The sequence below is a fragment of the Euprymna scolopes genome, chromosome 33 (genome assembly GCF_053919585.1).
Source record: "Euprymna scolopes isolate OS-2025 chromosome 33, ASM5391958v1, whole genome shotgun sequence".
Classification (NCBI taxonomy): Eukaryota; Metazoa; Mollusca; class Cephalopoda; order Sepiida; family Sepiolidae; genus Euprymna; species Euprymna scolopes.
In genome coordinates this window covers 86,345,043-86,365,296 of record NC_136514.1, presented here as the reverse complement: position 1 = coordinate 86,365,296, position 20,254 = coordinate 86,345,043, and positions in this window count along the sequence as shown.

Below are 20,254 nucleotides of genomic sequence, written 5' to 3'. Positions count from 1 at the left end.
ATTAGAAAAAAGGGGGTTTTAATATGAATATCAATACGCAAAACCAAAAACCAAAAATAGAAGTATAGATGTGGCACCGAAAATTAGTACAACGTTGATACCATCGGTTTCATATTTCAATTAAAACAATGCCGATTAAAATTACGTTGAGTACTGGATTATTAAAAAAATACAATACTAACGGAGAATTATGTAGTGATATATGAATTACAGAAAATCAAAACAATATCGGTACCGCCGGTTTCAAAACCAATAAAAGCGAACAGATGTGACCATTTTTCATTAATATTCCTAGGCATCGATTCGGTTGAGGAAAGTCCATAGAGGACGTCCACGAGTTATTGTTATGTTGTTGGATTGGAAACTGACGGTAGCGATATTTGTCTGACCTCTTTGCATATATATCTATATACTAATATATATGTGTGTGTGTGTGTGTGTGTGTGTGCGTGCGTGTGCGTGCGTGTCTGTTCGCGCGCGTGGATGTCTGTATAAAGAATTGGTTTTACTTTTGATTCCAATTTCCTGACGAATTACTGACAATGCAGAGATTATATGATTATATAGAGGTTATGGATTATATTAGCAAGCCGGTCGAGACATGCGCATGAGAGTATTATGTTTTTTTTCCCCCTAAACAGTTCAATTCTTGAAATTAAAAGTAAAATACTATAATCGAAACCTACAGGAAAATCTAAAGACAGTGGGTAAAGTTCGATAACCATCCGGCCAGCTACAAACGTTATTTACAAAGTTTATTTATACCTTCTTATTCTTAACATCTGCCATATAAAGGATTCACGCATGCGCATTCGTAAAACAGTTAGCAAACAGAAAAAAATCCGATGTACCAAATTTTAAATTTTGACCACTTAGCATCCCTTTTTGGGGGATTAAAACAAATTAAAAAAAATTTCCACGTGTCTAAATACACTATATACCAAAGTTCAAGTCTATTGATCTAAAATTTGTTGAGTATATAGGTTGAGAAGTGTCCTTACATAGACATTCTCACTACTACATCTATTATGTATATAAATCCGTAATCCTGTCTGTTTGTTTGTTCACAATTTGATTAATATATACAAAAGTTTCCTTACGTCACTCTTTCATTTATTTCTATATATACCTTCATTCTTGGAAACTAGATACAATAAAAAGATTATGTCATTTGCATATGACATTAAGAAAAATCGATTTTATTAAATAGCGGTATCTTAATTAATGTTTCTAGCGAGAGAATTGTTTTCAGTGTTTTATTTAAAATTGTTTTTAATACATTTTAAACAATAATTATATCGATAACATATTTATTTTTTTGGGAATTATTATTTCAACATCGAATTTTTAAAAAACTTATAGAGTTATTTGCCCCTTAGAATCTTCCGATCATTTCATTTGTTTGTTGTTATTATTCTTTAAACAGCTATAAAGAAATCGAAAATTTTACGATGTGACCCATCGTTGTTTAATACCTAAAAAAATAGGATCTACTGCCCCCCTCTGAATTCCACAATTTACACTTTTCTTTCTTTTTTTTCACGTTAATCTCATCGATTATAAACTTTAATTTCTAATTAAAAAAAAAAGGTAAATGTTTACGACGTGACTCAGCGTCTTTTAACCCCTAAAAAAAATAGGACCTACTTTTTTTGGGCCCTAATACGTTTAAACAATCTTTATGAATAATATGAAATAAGTAATTTCGAAAAAAAGAAAATTAACATTTTAAAATGGGGGATCACTTTTCTTTATAAATTTAACGTAATAATGAACACCCATTTTTGGCCACAAAGCATTCAACGAGATATATCATCTCTAGCATTTTTTTTTCAAATTTAGCGATCGAGATGGATGGGGCAAAACATGACAAATACAGTTTTTTTGTTTGGTGGGCGTGGGAATTACATTTGAAACATGAAATAATTATAAATTTAATTAATTTTTATGACACCATTCTGTACTTTCACCTTACACTTTTATAAACAAAATAAACCCCAGGATATGACAAATTGATTTTTGTTATTTTGGAGGGAGATTACATTCGAAGCATGAAATGATGAAAAATTTAATTTAGTTGTTTTGAAATTAATTGTTTTGAAATTAATTGTTGATTTTTTTTTAGGAGTTCTATCTACTTGGTTATTTTTATTTTTGCGATCACGCGGGCATTCGCTGTTATCTTTAGTGAAACAAAAGTTCTAATGATTTATTTTTAACTAGCGGGGGTACCTGGCGTTGCCCGAGTGTTTCTTTCCGGGACGGGGGGGGAGTTTTAAAAAATGTTATGGTAGGTAAGTAGGAAGGATCAAACCCGGAGTCATGAGTAAAAGTAGGAAAATAAAGTGTGAAAAAAAAAACAAAAAAAAATCCATCTGCAACGTTAACAGTTCGGCCACCAAGAAAAGTCCATTCCAGTTGTTTAGGAAAAAAAAAAAAAAAAACGACTACGGTAGGTCGGCGCGAACGTGAAAATATAATGTGAATTGTCCAGCACGCTAACCACTACGCCACAGAGCACTGCAGCTTAGTTTAGTGATTTTAAATAACTTCACATGAAAGAACTATGAAGCCAAACCGGTGTTCTCTTCTCAACTGTTCCTTGTGAACGATCCCCAAACGGTGTTAAGTGGTGGCAGGGGGAGGAGGAATTTATTAGAGAGAAAATATTTTACCACTTCCATTGATCTTAACCGATTTTGGTCGTGACTTCTCAGCAGAAAAAGTATAGAAATCTAAGATTATCGAGGAATTTGAGAAATAATAAGCCTATAACACACCTCAGATATTGTTCTGCCGTTTGTGCATATTATATTTGCATGAAATATCTTGATTTTTAATCCTATTAAGGTCAAAATCCGACGAGAAAAAATGAGTTCATTTTATTTATATAGAATAGAAGACTAGCGGGGGTACCTGGCGTTGCCCGAGTGTTTCTTTCCGGGACGGGGGGGAGTTTTAAAAAATGTTATGGTAGGTAAGTAGGAAGGATCAAACCCGGAGTCATGAGTAAAAGTAGGAAAATAAAGTGTGAAAAAAAAACAAAAAAAAAATCCATCTGCAACGTTAACAGTTCGGCCACCAAAAAAAGTCCATTCCAGTTGTTTAGGAAAAAAAAAAAAAAAAAACGACTACGGTAGGTCGGCGCGAACGTGAAAATATAATGTGAATTGTCCAGCACGCTAACCACTACGCCACAGAGCACTGCAGCTTAGTTTAGTGATTTTAAATAACTTCACATGAAAGAACTATGAAGCCAAACCGGTGTTCTCTTCTCAACTGTTCCTTGTGAACGATCCCCAAACGGTGTTAAGTGGTGGCAGGGGGAGGAGGAATTTATTAGAGAGAAAATATTTTACCACTTCCATTGATCTTAACCGATTTTGGTCGTGACTTCTCAGCAGAAAAAGTATAGAAATCTAAGATTATCGAGGAATTTGAGAAATAATAAGCCTATAACACACCTCAGATATTGTTCTGCCGTTTGTGCATATTATATTTGCATGAAATATCTTGATTTTTAATCCTATTAAGGTCAAAATCCGACGAGAAAAAATGAGTTCATTTTATTTATATAGAAGAAGACTAGCGGGGGTACCTGGCGTTGCCCGAGTGTTTCTTTCCGGGACGGGGGGGGAGTTTTAAAAAATGTTATGGTAGGTAAGTAGGAAGGATCAAACCCGGAGTCATGAGTAAAAGTAGGAAAATAAAGTGTGAAAAAAAAAACAAAAAAAAATCCATCTGCAACGTTAACAGTTCGGCCACCAAGAAAAGTCCATTCCAGTTGTTTAGGAAAAAAAAAAAAAAAACGACTACGGTAGGTCGGCGCGAACGTGAAAATATAATGTGAATTGTCCAGCACGCTAACCACTACGCCACAGAGCACTGCAGCTTAGTTTAGTGATTTTAAATAACTTCACATGAAAGAACTATGAAGCCAAACCGGTGTTCTCTTCTCAACTGTTCCTTGTGAACGATCCCCAAACGGTGTTAAGTGGTGGCAGGGGGAGGAGGAATTTATTAGAGAGAAAATATTTTACCACTTCCATTGATCTTAACCGATTTTGGTCGTGACTTCTCAGCAGAAAAAGTATAGAAATCTAAGATTATCGAGGAATTTGAGAAATAATAAGCCTATAACACACCTCAGATATTGTTCTGCCGTTTGTGCATATTATATTTGCATGAAATATCTTGATTTTTAATCCTATTAAGGTCAAAATCCGACGAGAAAAAATGAGTTCATTTTATTTATATAGAAGACTAGCGGGGGTACCTGGCGTTGCCCGAGTGTTTCTTTCCGGGACGGGGGGGGAGTTTTAAAAAATGTTATGGTAGGTAAGTAGGAAGGATCAAACCCGGAGTCATGAGTAAAAGTAGGAAAATAAAGTGTGAAAAAAAAAACAAAAAAAAATCCATCTGCAACGTTAACAGTTCGGCCACCAAGAAAAGTCCATTCCAGTTGTTTAGGAAAAAAAAAAAAAAAAACGACTACGGTAGGTCGGCGCGAACGTGAAAATATAATGTGAATTGTCCAGCACGCTAACCACTACGCCACAGAGCACTGCAGCTTAGTTTAGTGATTTTAAATAACTTCACATGAAAGAACTATGAAGCCAAACCGGTGTTCTCTTCTCAACTGTTCCTTGTGAACGATCCCCAAACGGTGTTAAGTGGTGGCAGGGGGAGGAGGAATTTATTAGAGAGAAAATATTTTACCACTTCCATTGATCTTAACCGATTTTGGTCGTGACTTCTCAGCAGAAAAAGTATAGAAATCTAAGATTATCGAGGAATTTGAGAAATAATAAGCCTATAACACACCTCAGATATTGTTCTGCCGTTTGTGCATATTATATTTGCATGAAATATCTTGATTTTTAATCCTATTAAGGTCAAAATCCGACGAGAAAAAATGAGTTCATTTTATTTATATAGAAGACTAGCGGGGGTACCTGGCGTTGCCCGAGTGTTTCTTTCCGGGACGGGGGGGGGAGTTTTAAAAAATGTTATGGTAGGTAAGTAGGAAGGATCAAACCCGGAGTCATGAGTAAAAGTAGGAAAATAAAGTGTGAAAAAAAAAACAAAAAAAAATCCATCTGCAACGTTAACAGTTCGGCCACCAAGAAAAGTCCATTCCAGTTGTTTAGGAAAAAAAAAAAAAACGACTACGGTAGGTCGGCGCGAACGTGAAAATATAGTGTGAATTGTCCAGCACGCTAACCACTACGCCACAGAGCACTGCAGCTTAGTTTAGTGATTTTAAATAACTTCACATGAAAGAACTATGAAGCCAAACCGGTGTTCTCTTCTCAACTGTTCCTTGTGAACGATCCCCAAACGGTGTTAAGTGGTGGCAGGGGGAGGAGGAATTTATTAGAGAGAAAATATTTTACCACTTCCATTGATCTTAACCGATTTTGGTCGTGACTTCTCAGCAGAAAAAGTATAGAAATCTAAGATTATCGAGGAATTTGAGAAATAATAAGCCTATAACACACCTCAGATATTGTTCTGCCGTTTGTGCATATTATATTTGCATGAAATATCTTGATTTTTAATCCTATTAAGGTCAAAATCCGACGAGAAAAAATGAGTTCATTTTATTTATATAGATAGAAGAAGACTAGCGGGGGTACCTGGCGTTGCCCGAGTGTTTTTTTCCGGGACGGGGGGGAGTTTTAAAAAATGTTATGGTAGGTAAGTAGGAAGGATCAAACCCGGAGTCATGAGTAAAAGTAGGAAAATAAAGTGTGAAAAAAAAAACAAAAAAAAACATCTGCAACGTTAACAGTTCGGCCACCAAGAAAAGTCCATTCCAGTTGTTTAGGAAAAAAAAAAAAAAAAACGACTACGGTAGGTCGGCGCGAACGTGAAAATATAATGTGAATTGTCCAGCACGCTAACCACTACGCCACAGAGCACTGCAGCTTAGTTTAGTGATTTTAAATAACTTCACATGAAAGAACTATGAAGCCAAACCGGTGTTCTCTTCTCAACTGTTCCTTGTGAACGATCCCCAAACGGTGTTAAGTGGTGGCAGGGGGAGGAGGAATTTATTAGAGAGAAAATATTTTACCACTTCCATTGATCTTAACCGATTTTGGTCGTGACTTCTCAGCAGAAAAAGTATAGAAATCTAAGATTATCGAGGAATTTGAGAAATAATAAGCCTATAACACACCTCAGATATTGTTCTGCCGTTTGTGCATATTATATTTGCATGAAATATCTTGATTTTTAATCCTATTAAGGTCAAAATCCGACGAGAAAAAATGAGTTCATTTTATTTATATAGATAGAGATAGAGATTATTTATTTTTAGGGTGGGTATTTATAGTACTCAATATCCGGGAAATAGTTTCTTCTATCTGTATCCATTCTGCCGAAATATCTGGTGGAGAGGGTGTCAGGTACTTCTTCTTTTAAGGAGCAATTAAATTTACATGTTTTTATCCGTTCTTTTATTTATGGAATTGTTGTGAGGGTATCCATGTTACCCATGATGAAAATGATTAATGTAGCAAGTGTGTTCCAAACGGAACTGTATGTAAACCCAGGTAACGCTGGGTACTCATGCTACTATATATATATATATATATATATATATATATATATATATATATATATATATATATAGATAGATAGATAGATAGATAGATAGATAGATAGATGTGTGTTCGCTAGCGTAAGTGCCTGTCCATAGAATTTGTTTTACTTTTTACTAACGGCTGGGTGGAATGCGCCCGGTTTTGCCCGGTTGTAAAATACGCCTAAATATGATATTTTAATTTGTCCAAATTTCGTATATATTATTATAGAGTCTGGATTTACAAAGTAAAAAAAAAAACAAACTAAAAGGGTTTTAGGTGCCATCAGCTAGAATAGAAACCGAAACAAAAATGTAGCATTCAAACTAGTGACGTTACAACTATATCGACGTGACACGCATCTGAACTAATTAAACATAGGCCACGGTGAATGTACAAAATGTATAACAATTTTTTCAATTTTGAACCCTTTTTGACCACTTAAAACTGTTTTAACCGCTAAAGACCCATAAAAAGACCGTCAATAAAAAATCTACCCATTTGAGACCTTTGAGTTTCGCAAAAGATAGAGTTTTAAAATATGGAGACTGACAAACAGACAGACAGACATAGTAGGTTTTCTTAATTGTATTTCAATTTTCTGACACGTTACTGACATTGCAGAGATGTATTGAATTTTATATATATATATATATATATATATATGTATGTATATATATATATGTATATATATACATATGTATATATATATATGTACAACTCATCAGGTCCGCTAGGCTATATATATATATATATATATATATATATATATATATATATATATATATATATATATATATATATATACAGTGATGATCATATTTATTGGCACGGTAAAATAAAAGTTAAATTTTGTCTAATAAATTCTAAAAAAGGGATTAAATTAAAGAAAATAACAAAGTATATTATGTATTTTTAACTGGCCTTTCCGATGCAGCAATCGGATTTTAGAAAAAATAAATAACAAAGGAACAACAAACATAATTGCAAAAAACCCTTGTTCAAAATTATTGGCACGGCTTTGTTTTTCTTTTAGTATCAGTATAATATCAATCAATTTCCGGTTTACGTGCTTTCTGAACTTTTTATAGCCATATTATGCTTGTTTAACGCTAATTCAGTGAATAATTTTTTTCAGATAATTTTTAGATAGCGATTTATTTAAACTATTATAAGTGACTAAATTATAATTTTCAATCGCCATGGTTAAAACTAAGGAACACAGCGAAGACGTCAGGAAGCTTGTTGTAGCATGCCATACCAATGGGGAGGGCTATGATAAGATTTCAAAGAAGCTAAACCTTCCCAAATCCACTGTTAGAGCCATAATAAACAAGTTCAAATCGCAAGGCCACGTTATGAGTTTAGAGGGTAGAGGGAGAAAAAGGATTCTTTCCCCAAGAGATGAACGGAAAATTGTTTGACAAGTAAAAAAAAACTCAAGGATCTCTGTTGGGGAGATTGTTGATGAACAGAGCACCTGTGGAGTGAATGTATCTCGACATACAGTTGGTAGAGTTTTGAAGAGAGCTGGTTTAAAAGCATGTCGTCCGAGAAAGACTCCCTTATTGAAGCCTATGCACCTGAAAGCAAGGCTAGCCTTTGCAAAACGTCATATTGATAAAGATGTTGCATTCTGGAAACGTGTTCTATGGACTGACGAAAATAGAGTTATTTGGCCATAATAAAGTGTCTTATATTTACAGAAAATCTGGCGAAGCTTTCCTGCCTAAGAACACCATACCCACAGTGAAGCACGGTGGAGGCAGTTTGATGTTTTGGGGATCCTTTGTCTGCCTCTGGACCAGGGCGACTTGTTAAGGTCACAGGTAGCATAAAAAAAGAAGATTATGTTAAAATATTGGATGAAAACCTGAAAGACTCTGCTAAAGAGCTCTCACTTGGTCGTCGTTGGTGGTTCATGCAAGATAATGACCCAAAGCATTCGGCTAAACTGACTAAGAAATGGCTTGAGGGCAATCATATTAATGTTTTGGAGTGGCCATCACAAAGCCCAGACCTTAATCCAATTGAAAATTTATGGAGAACATTAAAATTGAGGGTAATGCAAAGGAAGCCTAAGAATCTTATTCAATTGGAGGATTATTGTCAGGAAGAGTGGGCTAAAATTACTACTGAAGAGTGCAACAACTTGGTTGTAAACTATGAAAAGCGACTGAGGAAGGTAATCAAGGCCAAAGGCTATACAATTGATTATTAAATAAATCGTGCCAATAATTTTGAACAAGGGTTTTTTGCAATTATGTTTGTTGTTCCTTTGTTATTTATTTTTTCTAAAATCCGATTGCTGCATCGGAAAGGCCAGTTAAAAATACATAATATACTTTGTTATTTTCTTTAATTTAATCCCTTTTTTAGAATTTATTAGACAAAATTTAACTTTTATTTTACCGTGCCAATAAATATGATCATCACTGTATATATATATATATATATATATATATATATATATATATATATATATATATATATATATAAATATATATATATATATATATATGTATGTATATATATATATATATATATATATATATATTTATATTTAAAAGTTTGACTCATGTCCAGGTAATCTACATCTAAAATTTCAAGTGTTTAGACCCAAAATTGCAAAGGTCGCCTCTTGGCAGACAAATTTTCAACAAAAATCTGATTAAAATGCTTCCTTCGTGTCTGAATACACTTTATTTAAAATTTTAAATGTTTAGACACAAAATTGGCTGAGTAGTTTGCTAGAGATTCTCCATATGTTAGTAGAGCCGAAAAATTAACTTATGTCATTACAGTTGTTTATGCAGACAGTAAGTTTCTCTCCGCGTAAGCAATTGTAACCTGAGGTTTTAATATATATATATATATATATGTATGTATGTATGTGTGTGTATAATCTGTATAAAATATATGTATATATAAATTTAAAACTAGAATAAGATCAAGCTTTCTCGAGACATGAAATATTATTAGCAACTTTATAAAATAAAACTATAAAAATATAAAAATCACAAAAGAACAAACAAGGTTTTTGAATTAATGCATATTTTTTAGCTTCACTTTTTCAAATTAAGAAAAAACCTTTTTCCTTGTTTCAGGACTGGTTCTTCTGTAGAAAGCAACCATTTATTAAGTCGCCTGACGAAGACTTCTGGTTGTAACCGGCCATGTGTCCGGAACATTACCATGTCCAGTGTGGTAACCATCTACATTTGTTTAGATATATAAATAAATAAATAAATCTAATGATTCTTGAAAAAATTCATCCGTTGCAGCATCCGTTGACAAAAATTAAACCGCGGTAAACAAGGCTTAGTTATGTTTAATACATGAATATAAGTTCGCCCTTATGAAAACGATACTTTCTCTAAAAACAACATTTAGCTGTTTCACTTGTAAAATTTGTTATTAGTCTGTTAGTCGCCGATGATCTTAATGGATATTAATGGTCTTCGAAATGATAAAAGACCAATCCACGTCAATGAAACCATCGTAAGTTCATGAAGTATGTAATCGTTAATATTTAAATGAAACTCTTTCTCCCTACGTGCACACACACACACACACACACACAAACACGTACACACACACACACACACAAACACACGCACGCACACACATACACGCACACGCGAACACACACGCACACACAGGCACACACACACATACATATACATATATATGTACGTTTAAAAGACGGAAAAAATATTTAAAAAACAAATGTTTAAATTTCAACAGTATTTCTCTCAGTTAACGGTGTCCGAATGGATTAGGTCCTGTTGCCGGGTTCGAATCTATCGACTGATGTTAATCGTGACATTCTACACTGATGATTCACGAAAGGGTGAAACACTAGTGTCTGTAGGTGTTTAATTATTATTATAGTAAATAATTATATATACATATATATATATATATATATATATATATAGAGAGAGAGAGAGAGAGAGAGATAGAGAGAGAGAAAGAGAGATAGAGAGAGATAGAGATAGAGAGAGAGAAGGATCGAGATCAGACGATTAGAGACAGACAGTGTCTGTAGGTATTTAATAATTGTTATAGTAAATAATTATATATATATATATATATATATATATAGAGAGAGAGAGAGAGAGAGAGAGAAATATACATAGAGGCAGATAGAGATAGATAGATAGATAGATAGATAGAGAGAGAGAGAGAGAGATCAGACGATTAGAGACGGACAGTATCTGTAGGTATTTAATAATTGTTATAGTAAATAATGATATATATATATATATATTAGTGATTCCCCCACTAACCAACAATCACGAGGTTGTCTCCTCAGCAACCGACAAGGCTAACATGCTTGCCAGTCGGTTTGCCTCAACTCCATACTGGACCCTTCCAACCACCCCCTACCTGACTTTCCTATGCGGACAGACGCCACACTAGACGATCTGAAAATCACCCCTGCTCAGGTGCATGCTATCATAAAAAATCTTGACACCTCAAAAGCATGTGGACCCGATCTTATCCCAGCTGTGCTATTAAAAAAGTGCTCAGCCGAAGTAGCTCCAGTTCTCTCCAAACTCTACAACAAATGCCTTAATGAAGCTTGCTTTCCGGGCTGTTGGAAAACTGCTTCTGTTGTACCAGTATTCAAGAATTCTGGCGAAAGGACAGACCCATCAAATTATCGCCCTATTAGCCTCCTCCCACTTTTTGCCAAAATATTTGAGACCATAATTAACCATGCTCTAGTCCATCATCTTACAGATGCTAAACTACTGACTGACAAACAATATGGATTTAGACAAGCCCGTTCCACAGCAGACATCCTCACTGTGATCTCTGAACGTATATACCATTCACTGGACAAAGCGGGGGAAGGCAGAGCGGTAGCTCTAGATATATCTAAGGCTTTTGACAGGGTATGGCATGAGGGTCTCCTCAGTAAAATCAGATCATACGGTATCACTGGTAGAATACTTAACATAATTAAATCCTTCTAAGATAAGAGAAAAATCCAGGTAGTCCTCGACGGTCGCACATCTAAACAATATGATATAAATGCGGGAGTGCCCCAGGGTTCTATCCTTGGACCTCTATTGTTCCTGATATTCATAAATGACCTCCCCGACAACATTGCCTCTGAGATGGGTATACATGCTGATGACACTACACTCTATGGCAGACACGACAGGAAGACGAATGAACACATTTCTAAAGAAATGGCAGAAACACTAGAGGAAGACCTCCAATCTGTAGTGGAATGGGGACAAAAGTGGTTGGTCGCGTTCAATGCTGCCAAGACTAAACTAGTTTCCTTCAATAATTACAAGAACCCTCTCTACCACCCATAGCAATGGCCAACGACTCTTTATCTGAAAGTCCATCTTTCAAACTCCTTGGCCTAACGTTCACAGGAAACATGAGTTGGAACAATTACATTGAAGGCATTGCCAGGGCCGCTGCAAGAAAGGTAGGCTCTCTCTACCGTGCTAGAAAACTACTAACACCCGAAAGTATCCTGTACCTCTATAAGGCCACCATTCGCCCATGTATGGAGTATTGCTGCCACATCTGGGCTGGTGCATCTGCTACTAGTCTCTCGCTCCTTGACAAGGTTTAAAAGAGAGTCGCAAACCTGATAGGCCCTGAACTGGCATCTAAGCTTCAGCCTCTGTCCCATCGACGAAATGTTGCATCCCTCTGCCTTTTCTACAAGTAGTTTAGTGGTGAATGCTCTGACGAACTGCAATCACTTGTGCCCCCACGACGCGAGCACCCTCGACAAACCCGACAGGCTACTAAATCCCACCCCCACACTGTAGAGATCCCTAGATGTAAAAGATCTTTTTACTCCAATAGTTTCTTCCCCAGAACCGCAAGACTCTGGATTCCATTCCAGGTCCCTGCTTCCCCAACAGTACTGACGTGCAGAAGTTCAAGTGTAACGTGAACCGACACCTTGCTGCCCACATCCCTACATAGTACCCCAGTAGTTGTTGCCCCTGATAGTAGCCCCCTACACCAAAGTGGCAATTTGCCTTGTTTGGGGTGAAAATGTAATAAAAAAAAAATATATATATATAAATATATATATATATATATATATATATATATATATATATATATATATAGAGAGAGAGAGAGAGAGAGAGAGAGAGAGAGAGAGAGAGAGAGAAATATATATAGAGGCAGATAAAGATAGATAGATAGAGAGAGAGAGAGAGAGAGATCAGACGATTAGAGACAGACAGTATCTGTAGGTATTTAATAATTGTTATAGTAAATAATGATATATATATATATATATATATATATATATATATATATATATATATATATAGAGAGAGAGAGAGAGAGAGAGAGAGAGAGAGAGAGAGTTAGGGTTAGGGTTAGGTTAAGGGTTAGGTTAGGGATATATATATATATATACACACAGAGAGAGAGGGAGATATAAATATATATAGAGAGAGATAGATAGAGAGAGAGAGAGAGAGAGGGGGGTATCAGACGATTAGAGACAGACATAAAGTTTTAGCTTGTATGAATTCCACGCCTGCGTCTGTCTATCAGCTTGACATAACCTCATATCAAATATGATAAAAGTGTTTTCTATACCCGCCACCCAACAAAAAGAAATGAAGCAACATGTGCCGTTTTTTTTTTCATCCGTCATTTCGTTTAATGTTTCATTATCAGCGATGCCGTAAACGACTGTTTATTGTTTTCCCTTGTTGTTTAAGCAGCAGACGATAACGACCGCCAGCTTTGTTTGCTTTTGTTTCATATTCAATCCGTTAGTCTATTTTTTTCTTAATTCTTTTTACGACAATGGAATCCGCGCCAATAAACTGTGAAATTTTGACAGTGATATATATACATACATACATACATACATACATACATACATATATATATATATATATATATATATATATATATATATATATATATTGAAACATAAATCAGTTTGTAAATTACAAATTGTAATCCTAGATTTTAAAAGATTATATACATATATATATATATATATATATATATATATATATATATATATATATATATATATATGTGTGTGTGTGTATATATATGTATATATATAGATATATGTATGACGATTCCAAGTCAAAAATGTTGGAAGGGCCATATTCATATATATCTTAACCTTATTGGCTATACCCGTGCCCCTCCAGCTGCTAACCCTGCCCGCCCTACACTCATGATTCCATCATTCACACTGAAGAAGACCGAAGGATAGGTCGAAAATATGTGCTTTTGAAAGAAATATTATTGCTTTTTTTTTCAAAAGACTTTTTGTATTCCTACACGTCAACACATAGGAAATAAATATAGAAAAGTTATAAACATTTCTATATTTTTCGTATTGATTTTTTATTCATACATATTTACACACACACACACACACACACACACACACACACACACACACATATATATATATATATATATATATATATATGAGAAAACAGTTAATAAAACATGTTTAAAAAAACACTTTGAAATAAGTTAAAAACATATTTAATCTGAAAAGGAAACACTAGATATATATTTATCTAGTGTTTCCTTTTCAGATTAAATATGTTTTTAACTCATTTCAAAGTGTTTTTAACATATTTCATTAACTGTTTGCTCATATTATAAGCTCTATCTCCTATTTGGTATTATCGAGCTTTTATATCTGGCAGAGATAATTTTATAAATATTAATTCTTTAATATTTATAATTTACTTTAATTTCACCATCTTGGATCATTTTGGTAAATTCAATTGTAATTTTCATTTTATATATATATGCATATATATACATACATATATATATATATATATATATATATGTATGTATATACATGTACATATATATATATATATATATATATATACATATCAGAACAAACAGTTAATAAAGCATGTTAAAAAACACCTTGAAAAAAGAGTTAAGACATATTTAATCTGAAAATGAAACACTTAATAAGTGGATAGTCCTTAATCCGCGGAGTTTCGAAGAAATACTTTTCTTTTCATCAGAGGGTAGGAATTAGCAAAATGTGGTATCGGATTTTGCATGCAAAAGTATTTGATGAAACTGCAAGTAAGTCAAAGATCTTACTTGATAAAAAAAGTGAAACAGAGGGAATATGGTGACGAAAAAGGTGATTACACGTGAATGGATAGTCTGCTGAAAGGTAAGGTATTAAATGACGGTAAAATCCAAAAATGTAAATCCAAGAAAGTTAATTTAATTTTCCATTCGCACAAGTAAAATCCAAGGAAATCGCGTAATTGGAAGAAGCTCTAAAATAATCTAAAAGGCCGAAATCTGTGGAATAATTCACAAGTATGTACAAGGAAAAGGGGGAAAAATTTCAATAATAATAATAATAAAAGAAAAATAAGATATGCTTTTAACACGGCTGCCGAGAACAAAGTGTAATATATTCATTTTATATATATATATATATATATACATATATATATATATATATATATATATATGTATGTATATATATATATATATATATATATATATATATATAATTTCAGGTTGCTATTTTCCAAAGGTAGGGTAATTTGAGGTCTCTAGTTAGTAAATACTAGTAGACCGAAACATGTTCATGACTGTGTAGCAACAAACTACTGCTTATGTAAAGACAAATATATATTTTTCTCTCTCCTCTTTTTTTCTCTCTCCTCTTTTTCTTCCCTGATCTTTCTTATTTATATTTATGCCTCGGCAGTAGAGTGAAAAGCACATCTTATTTTTCTTTTATTAATATTATTGGAATCTTTTCCTTTTTTCCTTGTACACATTTTTGTGAATTATTCCGTGGATTTCTGCCTTTGGATTATTATGGACCATCTTCTTCCAATTACGGGATTTCCTTGGGTTTTACTTGTGAAAATGAATTTTCTTTTAACTTTCCTGAAGTTATACATTTGGATTTTACCGTCACTGGATTATTTATCTTCCACCAGACTATTCATTCATGTGTAATCACCTTTTTCTTCACCATATTCCCCCTGCTTCACTTTTTTGTTTTCAAGTAAGATCTTTGACTTACTTGTTGTTTCATCAAATACTTTTGCATATAAAATCCGATCACGAATTTTGCTAATTCCTACCCTCTGATGAGAAGGAAAGTATTTCTTCGAAACTCCGCGGATTAAGGACTATCCACTTATCTAGTGTTTCCTTTTCAGATTAAATATGTTTTTAACTCATTTCAAAGTGTTTTTTAATATGTTTTATTAACTGTTTGCTCGTATATATATATATATATATATATATATATATGTGTGTATATGTATATGTATATATATATATATATATATATATATATATATATATGATTATGCATATGTATATGTGTGCATGGTAGTTATTGAGATAATATACAAGTGCGATAAGAAAAAGGAAAATTATTTATAAATACATGCGTTGTTATATTGCCTGTTGTTTCGGTTTATATAGATAAATGTATATATATATATATATATATATATATATATATATATATATATATTATATGTGTCTGTGTGTGAAATTGTCTGTATGTGCACATTGCCCTACCAAACTAATCAATTTTCATCTACAGACTCGAAATTCGACATAAGGAGTATTGAAATTTGGGAAAATCTTTTTAATCGCTTTTCGGTCAGAAATTTGGCTTTCAAGGGGTCAAAGTTCAACGATTTGACCTTGGAAAATACTACCAAGCACCTCCGCCAATTTTGGGTCGAAACACTTGAAATTTTAGATGTAGGTAACTTGAACATTCATCAAACCTTTTAATCTTATTTAAGCCAAAAACAATAAATGTTAAGGGGCCAAAAGAGGGTCAAAGTTAAAAAAAAATGGCCCTATGCGATCTCTATCAAATTACTCAGCCAATTTTTAGTCTGAACATTAGGACTTTTACAAAAAGTTTATTCAGATAAAGATACGTCCAAGGATGGAATACTGTTGCCACATCTGGGCAGGAGCTGCTAGAAAGGACTTGTCCTGCCTTGATAGAGTTCAAAATAGACTTCGTAGCCTCGTAGGAGATGTTCTTTTCTCCTCCTTGCAACCTCTATCTCACAGAAGAGATGTTGCGAGTTTGTCTCTGATGTATCGTTATTTTCATGGAAAGTGTTCAACTGAGCTTCAATCTATGGTCCCCCCTTGCCAAACTTTCACAAGAAACACTCGTCTAGCTGTAAACACTATCAATAATTCCCCCCACTCTTTATCTGTGCCTAAACCTAAACGTAGATTCCATGAACAAAGCTTCTTTCTTAGAACTGCACGCCTGTGGAATTGTCTTCCGTTTTCCTGCTTTCCGGCTGACTACAATATGGTTGTGTTCAAGTCTAATGTAAATAAGTTCTTGATGAGCCGTTCCATATAAGTTATTAAATTTACCAAATTTTCATTACTAATTATTACTATATTAACCAATTTCTACTGTACACTCTTTAACCCTTATCCTTGAGTGGCCTCTGAGCCTTGATAATGTGGTGATACCTATGTAAAAAAAAAAAAAATCAAGCGTTTTCATCGTTTTTTTTTTTGGTCGAAAATCTGGCTGCCAAGTCAAAGATCGAAAGATTTGACCTTTGCAGTCTCTAGTAACATTTCAAATTTTACATTAAGAGTATTCTAAAATGCAGCAAGCATTTCAATCAGTTTTTGGGCGAGAGTTTCGGTGCCAAGAGGTCAAAGTTAAAAGAGTTGAGCGAGCTTTGCATACTCTATCAAACTCCTTCGCCAATGTTGGGTCTAAACACTTGAAAGTTTAGACGGAGACTACCTGGGTATGAGTGAAACTTCTAAACTGCTAGTATATATATATATATATATATATATATATATATATATATATATATATATATATATATATATATATTAGTGTTGGGACGATTAATCGGGAGCGGAATCGGGAATCGGAAAAATCGGAATATTTGAGGGTATCGGAATCAGAAAAATTTGTACCAATTTTTCGATGCCAAAACGATTAAAAAATTTTTTTTTTTTATTTGATTTTGTTTAAAGCAAAATCTTTCATTGCTGGTGATATTGATAAAATAATAATTATTGATTTTAATAATAATTATTTATTGATTTTAAACCACCATGAAGCTAAAACGATAGATCATTCTCCACAAGTATATTTTTATATTTATTTAAATATTTGCACATTTAATGTGTGTTGCTACTGTGTTCGGAGAAAAAAATACAGCTGCATAGTAAAATATTTAGAGATTTGTAAAGAATCGGAATCGGTAATTGTATCGGAGTCGGAAATTTAGTACGGAATCGATAATTGTATCAGAATCGGGAAAAATATTGGAGTGGTCTCATCGCCAACATATATATATATATATATATATATATATATATATATATATGTGGGTGTGTGTGTGTGTGTGTGTGTGTGTGTGTTAGAGCCAGAGATGTCTCGTGTTGCGGGGTTCGAATCGTTTGGCTGGTGTTAATCGTGACACCCTGCACTAAAGAATCCGAAAGGATGAAACACTAGTGTCTGTAGGTATTTAATTATTTAATTATCATAGTTAAAAGTAATTATATACATATTTTTATTTATATATTGAGTATATATTTTATATATATATTGAGTATATATTTTATATATATATTGAGTATATATTATATTTCTATATTGAGTATATATTATATTTCTATATTAAGTATATATTATATTTATATATTGAGTATATATTACATTATATATTGAGTATAAATTACATTTATATATTGAGTGTATATTTTATTTTTATATTGAGTATATATTATATTTATATATTGAGTATATATTATATTTTTATATTGAATATATATTAAATTTTTATATTGAGTATATATTTTATTTTTATATTGAGTATATATTATATTTATATATTGAGTATATATTATATTTTTATATTGAGTATATATTATATGTATATATTGAGTATATATTATATTTATATATTGAGTATATATTATATTTTTATATTGAGTATATATCATATTTTTATATTGAGTATATATTATATTTATATATTGAGTATATAGTTTATTTTATATTGAGTATATATTATATTTTTATATTGAGTATATATTATATTTTTATATTGAGTATATATTATATTTTTATATTGAGTATATATTTTATTTTTCTATGGAGTATATATTTTATTTATATATTGAGTATATATTATATTTATATATTGAGTATATATTATATTTATATATTGAGTATATATTATATTTTATATTGAGTATATATTATATTTTATGTTGAGTATATATTTTATTTTTATATTGAGTATATATTATATTTTTATATTGAGTATATATTGTATTTTTATATTGAGTATATATTATATTTATATATTCAGTATATATTATATTTATATATTCAGTATATATTTTATTTATATATTCAGTATATATTATATTTATATTTTGAGTATATATTATATTTATATATTGAGTATATATTATATTTATATATTGAGTATATATTATATTTTTATATTGAGTATATATCATATTTATATATTGAGTATATATTATATTTATATATTGAGTATATATTATATTTTTATATTGAGTATATATTATATTTTTATATTGAGTATATATTTTATTTTTATATTGAGTATATATTATATTTATATATTGAGTATATATATTATTTATGTATTGAGTATATATTATATTTTCATATTGAGTATATATTATATTTATATATTGAGTATATATTATATTTTTATATTGAGTATATATTATATTTTTATATTGAGTATATATTATATTTTTATATTGAGTATTTATTACATTTATATATTGAGTGTATATTTTATTTATATATTGAGTATATATTTTTATATTTAGTATATATTATATTTATATATTGAGTATATATTATTTGTTTTATTTTTCTCATATTTTTCTTCATTAATCCTTTATATTAAACTTGGATTTTTATTTTTCGATATTTTGTTTCCGTCTTTTTTATTAGTCCCTATTATTTTATCGCATAATTTCTTTTTCATCCATAATCCAACTGTTCTTAAATCGTTTTTATTTTCTTTACATTTACCCCTGTGTAATGCAGGCATTTTACCGCTACTGATGAGAAGCACTTAGCTTTGAAATATCATGAGCAAAAGAGGTACTTCTATAGTTTTTCTCCGATACGATAATTCGGATAAGATGCCAATATAGAACGTCTTATATTCAGAAGAAAGTGGAAGTTTAACCAAAAAACAATGTATATATTTTTGAGGTACCTGGGCAAATTGAATTACGAGGTGCCTTAGATAAGTTTCCATGTTTTTTTTTTTTTGTATAGGAAGTTTTCTTTATAATACCCACATGAATCTCTACTTCCCTTTGTAGTAATCTCCTCCGATTGCAATGCACACGTTGTACCGTTCCAACAATTCCTGAAACGCTTCATGGAAGTCCTCTTGTGTCCTCATTTGTCTCAAAACAGCCTCTTAGGTTTTCCTTAAGCTTAGGGGATAACGAAAAGTTAAAGGAAACAAGGTGTGGACTATAAGGAACTGTTTTTCTGATCTTCGTTGAGTACCGTTAGGAAAAAACTTCGTGCAAATCTTCCGCAACTTTTGTTCCTCGCTTTTTGTTTCTATAGACACACGGAATCACTGCCT